Genomic DNA, 23,216 nt, shown 5'->3' on the forward strand with positions numbered 1-23,216 from the left:
TGCTTGAAGTTTAGTGAGCACCGCTGATTTCGAGTCAAAGTTTTCTTCACCTCAGGCAAGTTTTTATCTAGTGCTATGGTTCTCAATCCTGGCTGTACTTTAGAATCAAGTGAGAAATTTATTAATTTTTTCCCCCTAACCCTCCTGAGAATACTTAAGCCAGAATCTCTAGGGATGGGAGTATAAATTGAATTTTTTAAAAATAAGCTGCCCAATGATCCTAATGTGCAGCCAAGACCCAGTGACAGAGCAAAGCTTCAATTATTATTACTGTTTCTATTGCTTTATTTTCCCATAATTCTTGGGTAGAATCTTGCTTCTTTTTCTTTCATGTCTATTATGTCATTATTTTTTACCTTTTTATATTTTTTTCTTTTCTGTCTGAAGGTAGACTTGACATTTGGGCAAACCGAGCAGGGCACCCATTAGCTGGAAGGGAAGAAAGCAGAGTTGGCTTAGAGATGAAAGCAAATAAGATCTGAACACCAGCTCTCTTGAACCACATGGGTGCTTATCTTGCCCAGGGAATTAATTCCTTTACACCACTCCTTTCCCCTTCGCACTCACCTGAAGAAACCATCTATTTATATATTAATAGTGTTTTTTTTTTTTTTTTTTTTGAGATGGAGTCTCGCTCTGTCACCCAGGCTGGAGTGCAGTGGCGCGATCTCGGCTCACTGCAAGCTCTGCCTTCTGGGTTCACGCCATTCTCCTGCCTCAGCCTCCCGAGTAGCTGGGACTACAGGTGCCTGCCACCACCCCCAGCTAATTTTTTGTATTTTTAGTAGAGACGGGGTTTCACCGTGTTAGCCAGGATGGTCTCGATCTCCTGACTTCATGATTCGCCTGCCTTGGCCTCCCAAAGTGCTGGGATTACAGGCGTGAGCCGCTGCGCCCGGCCCAATGGTGTTTTAAAAGTAATGCTTGCCTGTTGACTCCAGGAGTCTGACCCCAAAGACTGAACTCCCAATATGTGCTAAACCATCTCCCCTTTGGACTCCCACTATCTCAGCTACTAGAAATGTATTATCTCATCGATATATGTTCCATTAAAGCCAGGGGTGTCGTGGATGCAAGTACAATGAGTACAGAGTCAGATTCAGAGAAGGAGTTGATCAACGATATCCTCTCCCTCCTCCATCAAGAATTAAGTCATGCTGTACACAAATGGAGTCTCCAGACATCCTCCCTGGGGAAACAGTCTAGAAAGCAGGAATGGCTGGGGTTGATTTCCCTGTCTGAATAATTTTTAATGGCTCAGCTTTCTCCTGCTGGGTTGACTCTCTGATCCCTATGCCTTGTAAGCCATTTGGACACCACACCCTGCTTCTCCTTCGCTGCCAACATGCATGCTGCAGAGCAGACTCCCCCATCCTGGTTTCCTCTCCATCCTTTTTGCTGCTTCTAGTGACTGCTTTGTCTGAGTGATTTAACAAAACTGGACATCCCATTAAGATACTTTGCACCTGGGGCTCATCTTCCCCAACCATTTGTCTGTTCTTAGTCCTGTACTTTCCAAGACATCTATTGAAATAAGAGCTTGATCCTGGAGGATATTACATTAAATGAAATACGCCGGGCACAGAGAGACAAACACTGCCTGATCTCACTGATAAACGGAATCTAAAAAAGTTGAGCTCATCGAAGTAGAGAGTGGAATGGTAGTTACCAGGGGCTGGAGCGAGTGTGTTGGGGAGATCCTTGTTGGTCAAAGGATACTAAATTTCAGTTTGACAGGATTAATAAATTCAAGAGGTCTATTCTACAACCTGGTAGCTATAGTTAATAACAATGTATTGTATTCTTGAAAATCGCTGGTCAGGTGTGGTGACTCACGCCTGTAATCCCAACACTTTGGGAGGCTGAGGTGGGAGGATCACTTGAGCTCAGGAGTTTGAGACCAGCCTGGCCAACATGGCAAAACCCTGTTTCTACAAAACAAAGTACAAAAATTAGCTAAGCATGGTGGCGTGCACCTGTAGTCTCAGCTACTTGGGAGGCTGAGGTGGGAGGACCACTTGAGCCTCGGAGTTCATTAAAGCTGCAGTGAGCCATGTTCATACCACTGCATTGCAGCCTGGTAACAGAGCAAGACCTTGTCTCAAAAACAAAAAATTGCAAAGGGAGTAGATTTTGTGTTCTTATCATACACACATACACACACAAAAAGATAAGTCTGTGAGGTTTAGCTTGGTTTAGCCATTCCACGATGTATTCATATTTGAAAACAACATTTTATATATAACAAATAGACATAATTTTTATTTGTCAATTAAAAAAAAGAAATAAGAGCTTGAGGAAGATACAGTGTAGGTGGGCCATAAAACCACAGAGCCTGCACTTGGGTATCCCGGGAGAACTTAGGGAGACGGGATCTGGTTCCATTCATGCAGTAAAAACTCCAAAAGTGGTCCCTGTGCATACTGTGTGACTTATGGCACACAAATGGGGAGGTGTGCCTGAGGATTTGCATTTGCTGAAGGCCAGTTATTTGTCTAGCACTTTCTGAAGAGTAGACGTGAGGAGCGGTAGAGTTGTGATGCAGGTCTTCGGACTCCTCATGCACTACTCCTTTCTCTATTCTGGGCGTGTCTTCACTGAAGGTCTCCAGAGAGGAGCAAGGAGAGACTAATCGGGAACAGGCAGGATTTGCCAGTTTGGAAAAACCAGACAAGTGAACTCCAGGGGAGATGACCCTGGGCTCTAAGCACACTTGGTCTGTGTCCCAGGCATATCTATAAATTACTCCCTTACCTAGAAATCACCTGGCACTGTTGCCCAGAGAGGAGCCTTGAAGAGGTACCTAGAGAAAATATTCAGCTTGCAAGCTGCTAGTTCACAGACAGGCTTGAAATCCCTCAGAAAATACTTTGTCCGTGTCACCTTGTTGCACTCCTCATTATGGGAAAATCATCCTGGGTAGACAGCAAGGTGGGCAAACTGTTTTGGCTTGCTGGTACTGGTTTGCCATTCTTTTCTCACCACATTCATTAAATTATCAAAATTCTATAAGGATTTAAATGAATGTTCCAGCCTCAGGGCCCATCTGTTCACGCTATTTATTCCCTCGGGGAAGTCACGAATCTGTCATTTGCGATTTTAGTTTTTGTGTCTGCGGTGCCAGTGGTGTTTCCTTCTGTGAGGCACGACTTCCCAGGCAGGACTCTTGGGAGGATTGTGAAGCTAATGGCACCTCCTTCCTCAGGAAGTGAGACACCTGCAACCGAGTGTGAGGTGCAGCAGCCAAGAGCCAGTGAGGAAGAGAGCCTAGAGGGGGAAATGTGCATTCCTTACTTCACAAGACAGAATTTCAGGCCTGCAGAGGGATGGGGGACTTCCTTTAAGTCATCCTAAAACTTTCCACCATCCCCAAATGCCAAAAATACTTCTTCTCAAAGGAAGACTATTCATTTGCTGGGGCTGCTATAACAAAACACCAAGAAGCGGGTGATCTAAACAACAGAAATTTCTTTCTTTCAACAAATTTTTTTTTTTTTTTTGAGACAGAGTCTCACTCTGTCACCCAGGCTGGAGTGCAGTGGCACTATCTTGGCTCACTGCAACCTCCACCTCCTGGGTTCAAGCGATTCTTGAGCCTCAGCATCCCAAGTAACTGGGACTACAGGCATGAGCCACCACACCTGGCTAATTTTTGTATTTTTAGCAGAGACGGAATTTCACCATGTTGGCCAGGCTGGTCTCGAACTCCTGACTTCAAGTGATCCACCCGCCTCGGCCTCCCAAAGTGCTGATATTACAGGTGTGAGCCACTGCGCCCAGCCCAGAAATTTATTTCTGGTGGTTTTGAAGGCTGGAAGTCCAAGGTCAGGGTGTGGCCAGGGTTGGTTTCTACTCAGGCCCCTTTCCTTGGCTTGCAGATGGCTGCCTTCTTGCTACCTGTTCACATAGCCTTCCCTTGGTGCAAGCACCCTGGGGTCTCTGTGTATGTTCAGATTTTCTCTTCTTGTAGGGACACTAGTCAGATTGGATTAGGATCTACCCTAAAGGTCTCATTGTAACATAATTAACTCTTTTGAAAGGCTTTATCCAAATACAGTCACATTCTGAAGTTCTGGGGGTTAGGACTTCAGCACATGAATTTTGAGGGGACAGAATTCAGTGCCTAGCAGTACATGAGGGTATAAACACTTGTTGAGTTTCTATTCTGTGCCGGGTACTGCACTCATGACGTCACATGTTTTCTCATTTACTGAAAAGACTTTATAAATCATCCAACGGCGATCCCAGCTGGCCTTTGTATGATCATCATTCTGCAGTCAGTGCAAGGAGTGAGGCTTCCCTTAAGAACTTAGACATTTGGCCAGGCGCAGTGGCTCACGCCTGTAATCCAAGCACTTTGGGAGGCTGAGGCAGGAGGATCACTTGAGCCCAGGAGTTCAAGACCAGCTTTGGCAACATGGCAAAACCCTGTCACTACACAAAATACCAAAAAAATTAGCCAGTCATGGTGGTGCACGCCTGTAGTCCCAGCTACTTGGGAGGCTGAGGTGGGAGGAATGCTTGAGCCTGGAAGTTTGAGGCTGCAGTGAGCTGTGTTCTTGCCAGTGCCCTCTGGCCTGGGTGACAAAGTGAGACCCTGTCTCAAGGGGCAAAAAAAAAAAAAAAAAAAAAAAAAAAAAAATTCAGTCATTTAAAATTAGGGCATAAAGAGCAGAGTGAGAAAATAACGTCACCTTAAAGAGAGAAAAGGGTCCCCAACCCTACTGTACTTGAACCTAACTGAACTGAATATATTGGTAACAATAATGGTGGTGGTGATGATGATGATGATGATAGTTGATGTTTGTTGAGTGCTACTTTTGGCTGGGTGTGTGTTCTAAGTGCTTTAAATGGATTACTTAATAGTCACAAATCTAAAGAAAGAACACATCTAGCACTCTTAAGAGGGATTGGTCAGCTAAGTATGCAAAGAAAAAGGAGCCTCTCAGAAGGTGATGTTGGCACTGAGTTCCAAATACCACCTAAGAAAGACAGCATCTAGCTAACAAATTCAGGTATGAGGGTTCCTTTGGCAAGGCTGTGCCTACTGTGCACCTGAGGGCAGCAGGCTCTAAGATGGAGACCCAGAGCAGTGACTCATCTGCTTCTGCCTGTTCCAACTCTGTGTTCCTGAGCCTCCATCCAAATATGGGTTGACTTCCTGTGTTGGTCTGATAGGAGGTGCTGATCATGCCAAGATGAGGATTCTGTCTTACAGGTAGAGCTCTCCTTGCAGATAAGTAAAGTGACATTCTGGTTGATATATCCATCTGGAGATAATAGTGGGAGAGAGACCTGTGGCTGTAGGGTTGATGAGCCAGGTCTTTGGCTTGAGTTAGGGTAAGAGTCAGACCCTGGACTGGGATATTATATTTGTTTCCTATTGCTGCTGTACAGAAAAGAAAACTATAGACAAATACCTCCGATATATAGATACAAAAATCCTCAAGAAAAATACTAGCAAACAAAATCTAGCAACATAAGGAAGTGATTATACACCATGACCAAATGGCATTTATCCCAAGAATGCAAGTCTGGTTTAATGTTCAAAAGTCAATCAATGTAATATACCACATTAATGGAATAAAAGAAAAAACTTACACAGTCATTTTAATAGACAGAAAAACATTTGACAAAACCCAACACCTTTTCATAATAAAAATACTTAAACTAGAAATAGAAGGGAACTTCCTCAACCTGATAAAGGACACTTCTAAAAACCCCACAGTGAACAACATCATAGTTAATGGTGAAAGACTGAATGCTTTCCCTCCAAGTTTAGGAAAAAGACAAGGGTGTTCACTCTCACCACTTCATCATTATAGGACACATAGCATGGGCTTTGGAATGAAAGAACTTGGACTCAAATGATAGCTCCATCAATCACTAGCTGTGTAATTTTGGGCAAATTGCTTAACCTCTCTAAGCTTGGCTTAGTTTCTCCCTGTATACAATGGGATGATAATTATACCTACATTGCAGGTCTTTTTTTGAGGACTGAATGAATGTCAAGCTTCCAGCTCTGAGCTGGGCACAAGGTGGATATTCACAAAATGTTCTTTTTGCTTTCTTCCCTCTGGGATGCTTAGCTTCATCTTAGATAAAAGAGAAGGGTGTGGACAAGACAAGGTGGGGAGAGTGGGAGGCACATTTAAGCATTTTTGAGATACTCTAATTAACGGGCAGAGGCCAGGCTGGAAACAGATCAACTGTGCCCTTTGTGCGGCTGTTCCAGAACAAGCTCATTTTTGCCATGCCTTCTGCTTGGGACTGCCGGGAAGGCATCCTGTTCTCCAAGCCCCCGCACTGACGGCACTGTCCAGCCGCTCTTCTGTCCCTCAGCAGGAAGGCTCAGTAGGGGTTTAGAAAGCAGATTGTCCACACTGTCCTGATTTTGGGAAAGAAAAGCTCCTTCTATTGAACAAATAACCTTTTGGATGAGAAAGAAAAGAAATACTCCAGAGGCATGACAGTCACAGAAGGGGGCCAGGGACAGCCCAGAAGGTGTTTGTGTGTGCAGGGAGCTGAGATGCAGGGGGAAGTGTGGTGGGTGGAGGGCAGGAGGAGTGAGACATGTGGTCTCAGTGTTCTGCTGAGCTTTAGCATGCTGCCTCCATAGTGGAGTTAAGGTTTTAACTTGTGCATATTGGGGCATAGTAATAGTCCCAGGGGTTCGCCAGAATTTCTATGCTAATTTTGCAAAGCTATGCAGATTCAGGAGTAGTTCTTTGAGCTTTTCTTTTCTTTTTCTCATTATAAGCATTAAAGTGACATGCATTTTATGAACTGTGAGGAAACTTGGGATAAGGTCATGAAGAATGGCATTTGGTGCTCTGCAGAGAAAAACATCCCTCAGGTATTTGAACCTATTGCACTGGAGAAAAAGAGAAAAATATACCTGTGAAAGCTCTTATTATCATTGTCACGTTCATCCCAAGGACTCAAATTAAATCTGGGATTGTGCAGAAACTGTGTTTCCACCCTCTGGGGACAAATCCCATCACCAACTCAGCTCTTTGTGTAGCAGAGATTTTCAGTCCCTCCTGGGAGCTGTTTTCACCCTCTTCCACCAGTGAGTCATCCGCAGAGGCTGTTCTCCAAGAAGGTGGGATGGGAGAGCAGGAGGAGGTGTCAGAATGTGAAAGCTGTTCTGTTCTTTCCTTGACAATTATCTTTGCAGCTTGTTAGTAAGATTTTTCTTCAGAGTCAGAAAAAGTGAATGGACCAGGTACTCACCCAGGGTCTGATTCCACCCCGCAAGCCCTCACCTGGCTGAATATGAGATCCCTACATTGCTATTGGCGCTCAGAAAACAATATCCAAAAATGAAGGCCTCAGAAGCGAAAGTGTTTTTCTCCTCCCCGTCTGTCTCTCAGTCCCAGTCTCTCTCAAGGCTAGCCATAGAAACTAGAATCCTTCTTTCCCAGGGCAGATCATAGAAACCAGAATACTTTTTCCCCAAAGCCAGCCATAAAACCTAAAAATACTACTCTCACTTCCCTCTGCCTTTCTGTGTAAAACCTAGCCATAAAGAAATTATCTGACCAACCTTCTTTGACTATAGGTCCTAAGACTCTCAGTCCAGAGAGGGCCCTGCCCCACACCCAGAAGGAAGGAATGCTGCCCAGAGATGACCAGAGGAATCTATACAGGTAGGTCTTCTGGGTTTCCTCACTTAGTCATGAGCACTAGATCCTATCCTTTTTGTCCAATCATATTTCTCCATGGCTGTCTATACTTTGTTGAACCCATGCATAACAATGGCCAATTTCCCTTGTGTCTTTGGTTCTTCATTCTGAAGGCTCCCATGGATACACGTCAAATAAAGTTATATGCCTGCCTTCCAATTAATCTGCTTTTGTGAGTTGACTTTTTGGTGAAACTTCAGAGGGCCAGGGAGCCCTTGGCCCCTACATGGCCACGTGTAAGTCTTGTGTCCTGCTGCCTTTCAAACAGGAGTGAAATAATCCCAGTGACAGCGTATGTGTGAGATCCTTGGGATCAAGTCACTTCAACAAATATTTAACATGCCCTGGGGTAGGTACATGACACATTACAGAAATGAGTAGGTCAAAGATATCCAACCTTAAGAAAGTTAGAGTCAAGTGGGTTGAATACATGTGCATTTGCATGTATTTGCATTTCATAAATGAAATTTACCATTTCATAAGGTAAAGTGAAAGGAAGGCTTTGGCAAAGGTATACATAAAATGCAGGGTTGTGATGAAGGGGGAGAAATCAATTGTTCGGAGATGGAACTGGGGGAGGAGGGAGCATTGAGGCTGAGTCAAGTGCAATGGTGGGGATCAGCAAAGATGTAGTATGTCTTGGAAAAGCCCAGAACCGGAGTATGGCCCTAGTGCATGAATGAAGCTGCAAGGGTGGACAGAACCAAAACAGAAGGTCACATGTGCCCAGCACAGCACACTGGGCACAGACTAGGACTGCATCTGGTTGCCTCCAGATGGCTTTAGGGGCCATGCAGAGGACAGTGGTAGGCATGAGGGAGCCAGCGGAGGCTTCTTTGGAGGCGATCTGTTTGATGTGATACGGTCTGTGGATGGAGGCAGTATAACTTCGTGGCTTCTGGCCTGTGCCCTGGAGTTGGAGAGCCTGGATTAAAATCCCAGCCCTGCCACTTACTAACTGTGTGACCGTAAGTATGGTTTTCCTCAGCCTGTGTTTCCTCATCTGTAAAAGAGAGACAAGAAGAGTACTCACACGGGGATCTTGGGAGGGTTAAGTGAGATAATGCATGTAACACGCTTAGCTCAGTGCCTGGTCCTTGGCAAAGGCTCAGCAAAGGGAGCTGATATTAACAACCATTCCAAGGAGATGACCATCAACGCTAGGGGTGGATAAATTGGGAAGAGAGGGACGACAGGCCTGGGGCCACGTGGGCAGCTGTGGCCGGCATGCAGGTCAGGCGTGCCAAGGCCTGAACCTGAACAGTGGTAGGAGAAAGGAAAGGAGAGATGGATGAGATGATTCTTAATGCTGAGATGAAACGGCTAGGACTTGGCAAGTCTAGGAAGTGGGGCTGAGGAGAGTGAGAGGAGTGACACAGCTGAGGTTCCTAGGTTAGGGCAACTGGGAGAGAGGATGGGAGGAGTGTTGGAGGAATACTGAATTCCATATTGGGCTCTCTTGAGTGAACAGGCTCAGGAACCAATTGCAACTCAGGGACAAGGTCAGGGTTGGAGTTACGTGCTTGGCTAGGGCTGAAGCATCATGTGGCAGAAGTGGCTGAAATCATCCAGGGAGACAGAATAGAAGCAGAAGAGAAAAGTCTCATGCTAGAACCATAGAGAACATTTGCATTGAAAATGGAAGTGGAGGGTAAGGAACAGGGAATGAGAGAGAGAGAGAGAAGCAGCTGCATTTGGGGAGGAAGGAGAAGAGTCAGGAGAAAGCTGGTGTCAGAGATTCCAAAGCAGGAGGGGTCTGACCAAGTAGGTGTTCATGGAGGACAGGGACCAAGAGGAAGCTCCTGCGTGTCAGTCAGGATGTGGCTTGTGAGTCTTGCAGACATACTGCCTGCATGGAGGTGAGAAGAAGAGCTGCAGTCCTAGGGGCGAAGAGGGGAGCGTGTGGCGGTGCACGGTTCAGTGAGTCCTTCAAGATGTTCAGAGGTGAAAGCAAGGGGAGAACGTTGGCCAAGCTTGTAGGAAAGAGGATTAAAGGAAATGTCTTTAGGATGTGTGATATTTTAGTATTTTTACAGGGTAAAAAATGAGAGTGTGAGGAGAAGGAACTTGAAGATGCAAAAGGAGGAGATGGTTGATGGATCCAAGTTCAGGAACACATGGGAGGGTGTGGGGCTGAGAGCATTGGGGGGTTAGCCTTAGAAAAGGGTAGCTACGCTGTGGAGGGAGAGGAGGAGAAGGGAGTGGGTGAAGTTGGGAGACTTTCTGAGAGAAGGCTTTCAATGAACTAGCGAGTGAGGTCAGGAAGGGTTTTGGAGATGGGGGGAGATTCAGGGAAAAGATGTTTTCTTGTTTTTTTTTTTTTTTTGTTTTTGTTTTTTAAATAGAGACAAGGTCTCACTTTGTTGCCCAGGCTAGTCTTGAACTCCTGGGCTCATGCAATTCTCCTGCCCTGGCCTCCCAAAGTGTTGGGAGGTGTGAGCCACTGCACCCAGTCCAGGGAAAAGGTTTGGAACAGCCCTCATGGGGAATAAAACTAAGCACAACTAGGGGCATTGACAAGCAGGACTGGGGGTCAGTCGATTTGAACATCTGTATTGGGGGGGTTGGGCAGATAAGCACACATATATGTATACATATACACATATATGTTTGTGTGTGTATGTGTATATGTATATATTTTACTGTGAGTGTTTGGCAGCCTAAGTAATGGGCAAAAGAAAGTGGGTTTGCAGATTGGGTGCAGTGGCTCATGCCTGTAATCTCAGCACTTTGGGAGGTAAAGGCAGAAGGATTGCTTGAGGCCAGGAATTTGGCGTCAGCCTGGGCAACATAGTGAGACTCTATTGCTACAAAAAATTTGAAAAAAAACACGAAAAAGTGGCTGAGTGTGGTGGCTCATGCCTGTAATGCCAGCACTTTGGGAGGCCGAGGCAGGCGGATCACTTGAGGTCAGGAGTTTGAGACCAGCCTGGGCAGTACGGTGAAACCCCGTCTCTACTAAAAATACAAAAATTAGCTGGGTGCGGTGGCAGGTGCCTGTAATCCCAGCTACTCAGGAGGCTGAGACACAAGAATTGCTTGAACCTGGGAGGCAGAGGTTGCAGTGAGCCAAGACTGTGCCACTGTACTCCAGCCTGGGCCATAGAGTGAGACTCTGTCTCAAAAAACAAACAAATAAACAAACAAAACTTAGCCAAGTGTGGTGATGTCACCGGTAGAGGGTCATGACTGCAAGTTATTGAGGTTCTTGCTGTTTTGAACAAAGAATTGGACAAAAACGCCCAGCAAAGCAAAGAAAGAATGAAGCATCAAAAGAACGAAAGCAGGGATTTATTGAAAATGAAAGTACACTCCACAGTGTGGGCGCAGACCCCAGCAGCGGCTCAAGAGCCCAGCTACAGAATCGTCTCGGGTCCAAATACCCTCTAGAAGTTTCCCATTGGCTGCTTCATGGTCACCTCATGTAAATGAAGTAGTAGCCCACAATCAGTCTGATTGGTTGCAGAAAGCAGCCAACCAGAGGCTGAAGTGAAGTTACAAAGGTCACACACCTGTGCAAACATTGGTTGCAAAAACAATCAGGGGTTAGGGTGAAGTAAAGTTATACTTCTATGCAAATGAAGACTTGGCCTGCAATCAGTCTGATTGGTTGTGGACAGCAACCATTCAGAGGCTGGAGTGAAGTTACAAAGTTGCAAACGAAGACTGGACCCTCATTCAGTCTGATTTATTGCAGACAGCCAATTTTCCATCTGCTCTGCAGAAAAGGTCAAAGGGACCAGTAGCCTCTGGTCCTTTTGTTACTTAGGAGTGGAAAGTTAGGGTTTTCCTTTTGATTTAGTTCTAGGAAGTCGGTGTGAAACAGTTTAGGTTTTTTGCCTCCAGACCCTATTTCTCCTGCCTCAGTGGCACGTGCCTGTAGTCCCAGCTACTGGAGAGGCTGAGGTGGGAGGATCCGTTGAGCCCAGGAGTTTGAGGCTGCAGTGAGCTATAGTCGCACCACTGCACTCCAGCCTGGGCAACAGAGTGAGATCCTGTCTCTCAAAAAGAAAAAAAAAAGTGAGTTAATGTAGGGCTGAAAATTGTGCATGTCTCTGGTTCCTCATGGGAATTGGCGCCATTTCACTTAAGGCCAGTGCATAATAAGGGCTAAAAGACTAAAGACTATTGGGCATCTGTTGCGTGCCAGGCCTTGAGAGAAGTATGTTACCTCTGTTAGTTTATTTAATTCTGTAACACCCCCATGAGGGAGGCCACATCATTATTCACATTTTGCAGGCGGAGAAACTGAGGATCATAGAGATTAAGAGACTTCAATATGATCACAGCAAAGAATAAGCAGTGCAGGTGGAAACTGACACCAGTGCATTTGTAGGAATTAAGCATTTTCTCTTGCATCTGCTGCCCACAGCACAGACTGGGTCTCGGGGCTAATTAGACATGAAAAAACAGCATTTCCTGTTGGGGCTGATGCACTAGGAAGCAAAGGGTTTTGATGAAACAAACAAACAAACAAACAAAGAACAAAATTGAACTGCCATCCTCCTGTTTCACTACTCTGAGGCAATATGTGTGGGAACTTTTTCTTCCTTTTCCTTTTTTTTTTTTTTTGTTTTTTTTTTTGCTTGAGGTTCTCTGCTCAAATGCACTGGAATTGACAAATTCTAATGATAGCCTATTTTGGAGGGAGTGTTAAATTATTCAGAGGTAGGCACAAATAGCACATCTCTAGCTTCGACTTCCTGCTTGAACCTGCAGATGTCAATTTATTGAGCCCTGTGAGGGTCTGCAGAAAATGCCCGGGCCAGAGTGGGGACAGGCGGCAGGGCTTCCATCCACTGCCCAGGAGGCAGGTGCTCGCTGGCTGCTGTCTGGAGTCTGCAACTCCAAACTCTTTATACTTCCTGTCCCCAGGCAGCAGGGTCACTGGACACAGCTTGGCGCCATGGCAACAAAGTCCTTGACTGGGGCTTCTTCTGATTTCTCTTGTTCTCCCTTGCCTGGGTGTCAGTGAGCCTTCCAGGTACGCGATCCATGAGAAGCTGGAACTTCTGCAGTGCACTTATGGTGATCACATTTGGGGTTTTGCATACTCTGAGCTCGGAAACGTCCACATGCACATGAGGGCTTTTTGCAGAATGCTTAAAAAGTGAGGCATGTTGAGATATCTTAAAAGTAAGGTCCTCCTATGCCTCTTCACCACTTTCTTTCTTCTTTTTTTGAGATGGAGTCTTGCTCTGTCTCCCAGGCTGGAGTGCAGTGGCGTGATCTCGGCTCACTGCAACCTCTGCCTCCTGGGTTCAAGCAATTCTCCTGCTTCAGCCTCCCAAGTAGCTGGGATTACAGGTGTGCACCACCACGCCTGGCTAATTTTTGTATTTTTAGTAGAGATGGGTTTCACCATGTTGGCCAGGCTAGTCTCGAACTCCTGACCTCAGGTGATTCACCCACCTCCGCCTCCCAAAGTGCTGGGATTACAGGCGTGAGCCACAGGCCCGGCCTTCTCCACCACTTCCTTGTCATCACTCAACCTCTTCTTTCCCAGGGACCTCTTTGCATCTTCTGATAAGGATGTTGCTACAATTCAGAATCCATTCAAGACCGCTGGGATTCTAGGCCTTCCCTGTGGAAATACCTTGAGGGATGGACAGAGCCACAAAGTAGCTGCAACTAGGATGATTATTTAATTTAGGATCCAAACCTGCAAGAGAGTGAAAAGGGGGTGCTTTTTACAAATGACTCCAGGACACCCGGCGTGATCAGGCACTGTCTGGAGCAACCTGGGAAGGTGGCCACTCTGGAAAGAACACAGGCTCTGGAATGAAATGTTTTGCTTAACATTTAAGAACCTCAGCTTTTTCATCAGTTAAACTGACATCTACTTTTCATGGTCCTGTTGGAGTAACATATATGAAGTGCCAGGCACAATTCCTAACACATAAGTGTTCAATATTTATTAGCTCCTTTTCTTTAAAAAGCAAACAACCCCAATAAAAACAACAGCGACAACAAAAACTGCCCTGTACCAAAAAATCATTTCTGGGCTTCCAGCAGGTGGGATTGAGTCCCACCTATTTTCACAGCCTACCTCTTTCCCCAACCATTCGTTCTAATGCAGAGGTGGAATATTGCTTTCCCAGTCAACCATTTCCTTTTCTGCTCAGATGTTTCTGGTCTCTGTATAACAGTATTTCTCAACCTTTTTTTTTTTTTTTTTTTTTTTGAGACAGGGTCTTCCTCTGTTACCCAGGCTGGAGCACAGTACTGTGATCATTGCTCACTGCAGCCTAGACCTCCCCAGCTCACGTGATCCTCCCACCTCAGCCTCCCAAGTAGCTGGGACCCCTCTCCGCCATCATGAAATTCTAATACTACAGATATACCGTATATCTTTTTATGTACTGTGGCCCTTGAGAGGCCACAAACCATTGTGATATCTAAGATTGTTTTTCCTTCCCCTCAAAGAGCAGATTATCGCCCTTTTCAAAAACCAATTTTCATCCCGTTGGAGGCAATATCCACCCCTTTGAGAACGCTTGGCATTCAGCATGAATCTTTCACTCTTCCCACTTCACCTCAGATTCTCCCGTGTCGGGGGTGTCATACTTCTCAGTTGACAGCTACCTACATAGTGGTGAGGGGAAAAACCATGAAAAACAGTAAGAGGTACTTTTTGTTGAGCAAGTGCTTCATGGTACATTATCTCTGATCATCACAGCAATCTTGCAAGAAAATTTTCTTTCATGGATGAGAAAACTCAGGCTTGGAGGGGTAAGTCACCCATAACTGTGGGGTTGAATGTAAAACAGCGTCTGTCTGATATGAAAATCGAAACCATGACGCCATCCTGCCTGCTCATTCATAAAGGCCAGGGAAAGGTAATAGTAGAAGGAACCAGCATTTACTGAGCCGTTACTGTGTTTCTGAAACTCTGGTGCTTTACCTACTTACTTATTTCACATCTCTGCTTTGTGAAGTTCGGGGTATGTGCCTAGTTTTAGAGACAAAAGATGGGTTTGCAGTGATTATTTTTTCAAATTTCACATGGCTAGCAGTTCATGAAGGCTGAATTGTAACCCAGGTTTGCCTCTCCTAAAACTCCTCTCTGTTCATTACAAAACACAGCTCCTAGGAGGAAGTGCTGTTAGCCTTCACCTTGCAGGGGGGCAAGAGAACCACAGGATTGCAGCTTTCTCCCACTGCCTCTTCCCCAACACACACACTTGATTTTTTTTTGGCATGCGTAGATATGAAAATAATATAAAGTTAGATGTGAAGATAATATAAACCATAACATTCTGAAAATTTTGTGTACTTTACCACCTTCACAAAGTACTGCCTTCACAGACTCCTAGGGATCTGGGAATCCCAGATTAAATGCCACTGGTCTCTGATATGCCAAAGAGGGACCTGCTGGAGAGAACTTAGCAGGATGCCATTCAGGTGGGCATACTCAGATGCAGTGTAGCATAGCTATAAACCTCAGATTAGTCGGGAGAGAGCGGCCGACCTCAGCAGGTTGCTGGAAGGTTTGATGTAGGGTTGATGCATCTGACAGCCAGAATGTAAGGGGTCAGTTTGTGGGTGACTTACTCTCTAGGGGCCTTAGGTATATTCTTGGAGAGAGAACCTTTATTTACATGTGCCCGTCCAGCTAGTGGAGAACCAGTGGGAAGGCCCATGTGTCTCGGGTGCTTTGTCCCAGGGAGAGAACTGTGCGGTGGAGTAAGGCTCTTGACTCAGCTGTCTGCAAGCCCTTTACATCTTCATTTCATTACTGGCCTAATTTGCTGAGCCCTGACCTGACAGCCAGGTGGGGCCAACCATTCCATTCACACCCTGGAGCAAGGAAGCTCTAGGTTCCCCTAAGGCAGACTGCCTTTTTAGTTGTCAGCAGATCTGTCTCTTGGGAGCAGGAATGGGGTGGCTTCCTTCCCTCAGGGAGGAGGGGGTGGTGACAGCCGGGTTGACCAGCTCTCCTGCTGTGCCAAGAGGCATCTGAAGGCTGGCACATGGGATCCAGAGGTGGGTGGCAGTGATGAAACAAGAGGGCAAGCAGCTTTGGCAGGAGAAGCAAGAGGGCTCTGGGTAGCCAGCTTATTCCTGCTCTCCTGGTCAATGGCAACTTACCTTGACCGGGATTTTGGCAGATGAAGGAAAAACTATCTGCTCCTGAATGAAAATTTGATCCACGCAGAAGACAACCTGCAGGCAAAGCAAAAGCACTGGAATGTGATTTTTAGGGAAGAGTATGAACGATGCAACTTGTAAACCAGTTATTGGGGTGACTTGTAAGAAGCAGGCAGTCACTGAGCCTCAGTTTCCTCAGCTGGGAGGTGAGAGGGCCAGGTCACATAACCTCCAAGTCCCATGTATTTTTTCATGGTTGTTTAAATCTTTTAAATGGTTTTATTAAAAACTTAAATATGTCAGTGAAACGCTTCTCCAGTCTCCAACTACTAATCACCCCAGTTAATGAGTTGTTTAAGCCACCCTCATATTAGAGTCTACCCACCTCCATTGTTTTAAAAATTGTGTGATTCTAAATGTGAGATGGAAGATGAGGGTGGCTTCAAAGCATTTACCACAAAGCTATTATTTATTTTTAACTTACAATTAGATTTACAATGGATGAAGCAGTTAGCAAATCACTAGTGAGTAACTGTGTGTCAGGCATGAGGTGGAAGACAAATTACATGTATATTTACTTTCAGACTCAGAAATCTCACTTATTAGATTTTATTCCAAAACTACAGGACAAAACTAGGAAAATGTGAAATATATATATATATATATTTTTAATATATATGTATTTCATATATATATATACACACACACATTTGCACAGGTTATTAATTGTAGCCAACAGCATTAATTCATTGGAACACATCAAATATGTTTAACCTGTAGGTTTATAATGGTGCTCAGAATAGAACACCTCACTGGTCACTTTTGGAAGATACTAGGAAACCAACTTATTATTTTGAAAACTGGTAAATAAGAAGAGAGAATCAGGTGTTTACTTTGCCTTTCCAATACAAACTATATCTCAGGACAACCAAATGATAGATGAGGGGAATTTGCTCTTTATAGAAGTATTCCAGCTGACAAATGAAAAAACAGTGACAGAATTGGAATTCTGTAATCTGAATTACAGGGTCTAGGCAATAATTGCCAATGAGTGTTAACATCACATGAAGAAAGACAACAAGATTTTATATGTATCTTGATAGAAGTATCACAACACTACCTATGAAGTAGCCTTGATCCCAAAAACAAGACAAAAACAAAACCCAACAATAACAAAAACCAACCAAAGAAACCCTAACCTGAATCTGAGGTGGAGCATGTCCAATGGAGCTTTCTGCAATGATAGGAATGTTCTGTATCTGCACAGTCTAACGTAGTAGCCAGTAGTTACATGCATGTGTTGAGCACTTGAAATAAGACTAGTGTGACTGAGGAACTAAGTTTTAAATTTTGTTGAATTATAACTAATTTAAATTTAAATAGCCACATGTGGCTATTGGTTACTGTATTGGACAGCACAGTTCTAGATTGACCTATCAATTTATGGGAGACACAGGGGACAGAATAACATGTTGAATGACACCATAGGAATGCAAACAGCAAAACACATTCTATGAGAACTATAGTTGGCACTCTGCGTTCATGGATTCAACCAATAACAGATTGAAGATTTTTTTTAAAAAATGGATGGTTGCATCTGTACTAAATGGGTACAGACTTTTTTTCTTGTAATTATTCCCAAAACAATATAGTATAGCAAATATTTATATAGCATTTACATTGTATTGGGTATTATAAGTAATCTAAAGATGATTTAAAGTATACAGGAAGACCTGCATGCATGATATGCAAATACTATGTCATTTTATATAAGGGTCTTAAGCATCCATGGGTTTCGTTATCTGCAGGGAGTCCTAGAACCAATCCCTCATGGTTCCTGAGAGATGACTGTATAGGACAAACTATCTGGTTTCATCCACAAATAAGGCACAATGAATAAAAAAGAGATAGCTTGGGAAACATAAATTATTAAAGAAAGTGATATCAACCAATTATTAATACAAGGTATAGAGCGTCTATGGATTCTGTTTGAACAATTAAACCAGTGAAATTATGAGATGATTAGGGAAATGTGAACACTGATTGTATATTTAATGATGTTACAAAATTATCACTTTTTAGGTGTGATAATGGCATACTGATTATTTCAAAATAGAATCCTATTCTTTAAAAATTATGACTGATGTGCATATGGCTAAAATCATATGATGTTGGGCTGTGCTTCACAATCATCCAATGGTTGTGTGAAGGGAAGGTTGGAGAACTGGGTAGGGGTATAGATGATATGAGATTGGAATGAGTTGATAATTGTTCGAGTTAGCTGGTGGGTACATGGTAGTTCATTAAATTCTTCTCTCTCCTTTTGAACGTGCTTGCAAATTTCCACAATAAAATGTTAAAAAAAAAAAAGAAGTAAGGGAAACTTCCAAAGAACCTCTCTCTAACCCTAAATAACAACAGCCATAATATCAACAGCAGCAAAAATACCACCCTTGAGCTAAAACCAGAGCTGGGAAGTGGGGGCAGGGAGAGGTGTACAAGTAGCACCCAGAACAGAAAAGCAGGGTGAGGGCAAACACCGCTATCAATGCTGTAGTAAGGAGAGTAAGCCTTGGGCTAAGGGCACTAAGTTAAGCTGCAACCCCAGCTAAGGCGATCCCAGGTCTACAGTGTCCCTGGCTCTCAGAGAAGGCAAAAGCAAATTCTGTCTGAAAGAGAGCACCCTCCATTTAGGTATGTGGGATTCCTACGGATTAGGGTTAAGCAAATAGGAGCAAACATTAGGGTGACTGTAACAATTATCATCTAAACTGAGACACTTTTGAGGATGCAAGGAGGTACTAAGGTAATTAACAGGCATCAGTTGGTTGTAAAAGACATAAACTAAGATTGTCCTGGAGAAACCAAGCTATATGGTCCCTCTGGTAGCCAAGGAAGGGAGGAAGATCCGGCCACTGTGTTCCTAGAGTTTGGTGAGAGTGAGAGCCTGCGTCTCAGCCCAGATCATTTGGAAGTTGGGCTCATGCTCTAGGTCAATGATTCTCAAAGTGTGGTCCTTGGACCAGTAGCATCAGCATCACCTGGGAGCTTGCTAGAAATGCAGGCTCTTGGGTCCTGACCCAGACATAATAAATCAGAAACTCAGGGAATGGGCCCAGTAGGTGATTCTGATGCACCGAGTTTGAGAACCACTGGTGTAGGCAAACATTTCTGAGCTGTTGTCTATCCAGCTATTACCAAACATTCCGTGAGTATCACAATGCTCATTATTTTTCTTCAAAGTAATAGCAGCTAGGAACAAAGTTACATTTTCTCAAGCCTTAACATTTTAACAGTACCAGGTAATTCTATAAATAAAGTCTAATAAAAGTCATTCATCAATTATCCATTAAGAAGGATTTTAAAATAATAAAAATGCCTTTCAGCATTTTCTGTCTCAAAAGTCTAGTGCTTCTCCCAGAGGAGGAGAACAAAAATATCACCTTCTCAAAGGAAGCTTTAATTAGGTGTATATCTCTCCTGTGTGCCAATTCGTGGAGTTCCTCCAAATGAAGTTTCCACACACTTCTGGCTGCAACTGGCCCCTAGTTAGCACTAGCTCATTCATTAGGTCTGCTTCCATTTAACCCGAGGCCTGAGGAGTAGCCCATTGCTCTCCTCTTTGATCTCCTCCAACAGAGTGGAGAACATGTCTGATGGTCAGTTTTTCTTTCCACACTAGGCTTCCTGGACTAACCAGGACTGGGTGTGGGACATGTACTAGATACTTTTGTGGCTTAAAACACCACCTTCTACCAAAGGCATGCTTCTGTTTGTCTTGAAGAAGTTTCTGGCATGGCTCAGTGGCTGTTTATCACCTCTGTATTAAGGACAATAGGATGAGCCCCTGGTTGATTAGAGCCTTGCTGGGGGTTGATAAACACACACTGAGATAGAAGACTCTCTGTTTTCTTATGGCCACAGGCACCAAAGAGAAACCACACAGCCTCAGATGAACATATGTTAACACTAAGATTCTCCACACTTCCTCCAACTTCTTTTAAAATAGAACTGTTTTCATGATGGAAGCCAGAAGTGCTACAAGCACTCAGGTGGCAGGACTTATAGCTAAGAGTGGCATAGGACCACACTGTTTCTTAAACCCCACTTCTGGAACTGGCTACATTCTTTGGAGACCATTTTTTAAAAAGTAGCCCTTTCTTCCACCCCATTCCCACAGGATTTTCTTCAGTAGGTCTGCACTGAGGCCTGAGAAACTCCAATTTTGGAAGGGTTCTTAGGGGATTTCTGATGTACAGCTTGAGTTGGGAACTGCCGATGCTGAGTTAGAGCTATTCTAGCAAGGGCATGGAGTGTTTCCAGATTTTTGCTGGCATCATCTAGGGTGTCTTGCAGAGCAGGGCCTTGCTCTTCTTCAGGAAGACTTGGAGTTTTCAGGAGCATCTTAGTAGTTTAGCTTTCTAACCTGCTCCTAATCCAGGTGATAAGTGAGTTCATTGAGGTATCCTGGTCAAGGGTGCAGAGAGGTTCCCCTTTGAGGGCCAGCTCTGCCACTTACCATCTGTGAGACTTTGAGCAAGTTACCAAATTCCTGCGAGCTTTGCTTTGAATGTCTAAAGAGTGGTAAGGGTAATATCTACTTGAGAGGGCTCTTGTGAAGATTAAATGACAGAATATAAGTAAAATGCTTAGCCTATTGCCTGGCACACAGTGAATGCTTAATAAATCATTCATATTATTATTTTTTTCCTAAGGGTTCAAGCCAATAGAGTTGCCAAATAGTTTGGGTTTTGTTTTGTTTTTTTTTTTGGACAGAGGTCACATTTTGGCAACATCTTTTTCTGCTAATGGATATTACAGAAAGTTACATTCAGAGAGTTAGATGCTGTACCTGAAAGGGTGTATGTTTAAAAGACTGATACTGTCTGACAGGAATTGGCAGTAAAGAACACAGGGTCCCACAGTGGATCCTCAGAGCAAGGATCCTCAGAGCTCCTGAGCAGAGGCATGGCACAAAGAGAGCAGGGAGGCAGAGAGGTAAGATACACAGCTTTGCGGGAACTCATTTCAGCCTAGATGTTAGCTGGAGGCCCTGAACCCTAAGAGCTGGATATGATGGGATCACACTCCACTCTACACTCTGGAAAGGTCCAAGATTTCTTGCATTTCACAGGCATCTTCAAAAGTCCCCCTTGACTCTGACTTCTGCTGATTCTCAACCCCTGTTCCTGTTGCGTGCCCACAGCCTTGCTGTTCTCTCATCCTTCCCCTGTCTCCTCTCTTCTGTGCTTACTCTGTCCAGTTCACTTCAAATGAGGAACAATTTAATTACCTCTTTTGCTACCTTTTCACTTGCTAACTCATGCTGTCTGGGTGTCTGCTGCCTCAAGTGGCATTTCAAGATATTTTCCTGAACAAAGAGAACAACTTCCTGAAAAAAGTGGCAATGCTTGCTCTTAAGTAACCATTTATTTCCTATCTCCCTCCAAGCCTAAATATTTAAGTAATGAGATGCTGAGGAAATACAGGAATGCTCATGTAGGTGGTGTGTTAGCAATGGAGAGAACGACTAGATCAGGAGATATTTAAGAAATGGTAAGATCCTATGACAAATTGATCATAGAAGAAAAACAAACAGAAGGGGAAGGAAGGGAACTAACATTTATTGAATGCCTGTATCATAACAACAGCCCTATTCTATTAGTTTTATCCCAGCTTTCCAAGAAATGGAAATCAGAGGGGTCAAATAATGTGCCCAAGGCCACTCAGACAGTAAAAAGAAGGTCCAGGATCCAACCAAGGTGTGATTTAAAAACCTATATTCTTTGCATTGTATTCTTAATCACTTATACTTCTACCATAGAGGACAGTAGGGTCCATTCTAAACTGTGTTTAGTTCAACACTTATTTGAATTTAATTCAACAAGAAAATCATTTTTTATAAAAATAAAGTTTAGCATATACTCTTATATTTTTACAGCTTGCAATTTGAATCTTTGCATGCATCTTTCTTTCAACGGTTTTTTAGGTGCAAGTAGCAGAATCTGCTGCTGCTTCAGTGTAAATGAGGCTCCTCTTACTCACTTGTGACAGCACAGCCAGTGGCTGGGAGTTCGAGGGAGGCTGTTTCCCAACTGTTGGTGCTGTCCAGGGACAGACCGGGTGGGTCCACTCTCATGGGAGGTATTAATTAAGCAAAGACTGGAGGACGGCTTGGTTGGGGTGTTGCTGTGGGAATTTGGATTTGGATGGGAGGTACCCACATAGGGCTGTCCATAAGAACCGCTTGGGGGAAGGCATTTTCAAAATACAGATGCCTGGGTCCTATTAGAGACGATTCAGTATGTCTAGAATGGCTCAGAAGCCTTCCAAATATGTTCCCCAGTTGATTGTCATGCACACCCAGGTCTGGGAACCATTGAAACAGGTTGCCATTAACCCTTTTCCCATTTGCCCCGAGAAATGGGTGGCGCTTGCGGCGGCAGCATTTACCCTGAGATAAGTTTGTCACAAAATATCTCACTTTCATTGTTATTTTCACATTGCTCCAGTGTATTGACTTTGGAAACAAAAGACATCATTCTATCAATAGCATTCTGTTTTTAGTAGTGCTATTTCCATTTACAAAATATAGTAATTCTCGATCGCCGAAAGTGTCAAATCCCAGAAAACGTAGCATTCTTATGTGTGATGTTAACATCATTCTCGAACTGTTGTTGGGTGCAGACCCATTTGATGAATCCGGTTTTTCTGGAATAGATGATTCTGATGATTCAGACGATTCTGATGTTTGTTCTGTTTAGAAATAACTCCAAGAACAGTTTTTATATTTTATTTTCACATTGAAAATTGGTCAGATTTGCTTCAGCCTCGAAGAGCATGTTAATGCAAAATTAAATGAGCACTGGCAGTGAGCTGCACTGTTTTTTTCTAAATGGGTAAAGTGCCCTTCATCACTGGATTCTTTAGAGTCTGTCTTCTATTATGGGAGGGAGAGTCTTATAGCCTTTAAGACACAATGCTCTATTGATGTAGGCGGTGATAACTGGTCAAACATGATTCTGTTTCATTCTTGGAGAAGGTAGAATACTGAGCTCCTTTAAAATCTTTGGGTTATACATTCTCTTTGTAATGGAAAATGTTATTTACTCTAGTAGTACTTGTTGGTGATGCCACACATATTTTACTTTGAAGAAGCCAGATAATGTTTATACACCTGCAGGAACTAGCTAGAGGAATCAAGATGAGACTCCTAGCTGATATAAGTACTTACAAAAAAGCAGAAGGTTAAACACAGGACTGGAGTGGTTTGAGGAATGTAGCATTCTCAAATATACTTCTCCTTGGTGTGCTTGAAGCAGAAAAAGAAAACTCAAGGGATTTAGTAACAAATGTATATTTTCTGGACCTTGGGTAACATGCTGCCCAATATCTCTCCAGCTCTTGGGTTGAAACATTCATGATTTTTTTTTAAAA

General features: G+C 43.8%; 1 protein-coding gene across 8 annotated transcripts in view; it reads left to right on the forward strand.

Annotated features, from left to right (window-relative positions):
* The window catches only part of SV2B (synaptic vesicle glycoprotein 2B), a 201,852-nt gene that overhangs the window by 21,380 nt on the left and 157,256 nt on the right, over window positions 1-23,216 (forward strand). For 3 of the 8 annotated variants that reach the window (XM_016927459.4, XM_016927461.4, XM_016927460.4), the window contains exon 2: window positions 7,565-7,652. The exons of the other annotated variants lie outside the window; for them this stretch is intronic. The gene's annotated coding sequence lies outside the window, so the exon portion shown is untranslated. The remainder of the gene's footprint in view (window positions 1-7,564; window positions 7,653-23,216) is intronic. 8 annotated transcript variants of the gene reach the window in all.

The sequence above is a fragment of the Pan troglodytes genome, chromosome 16 (assembly GCF_028858775.2).
Source record: "Pan troglodytes isolate AG18354 chromosome 16, NHGRI_mPanTro3-v2.0_pri, whole genome shotgun sequence".
NCBI classification, from domain to species: Eukaryota; Metazoa; Chordata; class Mammalia; order Primates; family Hominidae; genus Pan; species Pan troglodytes.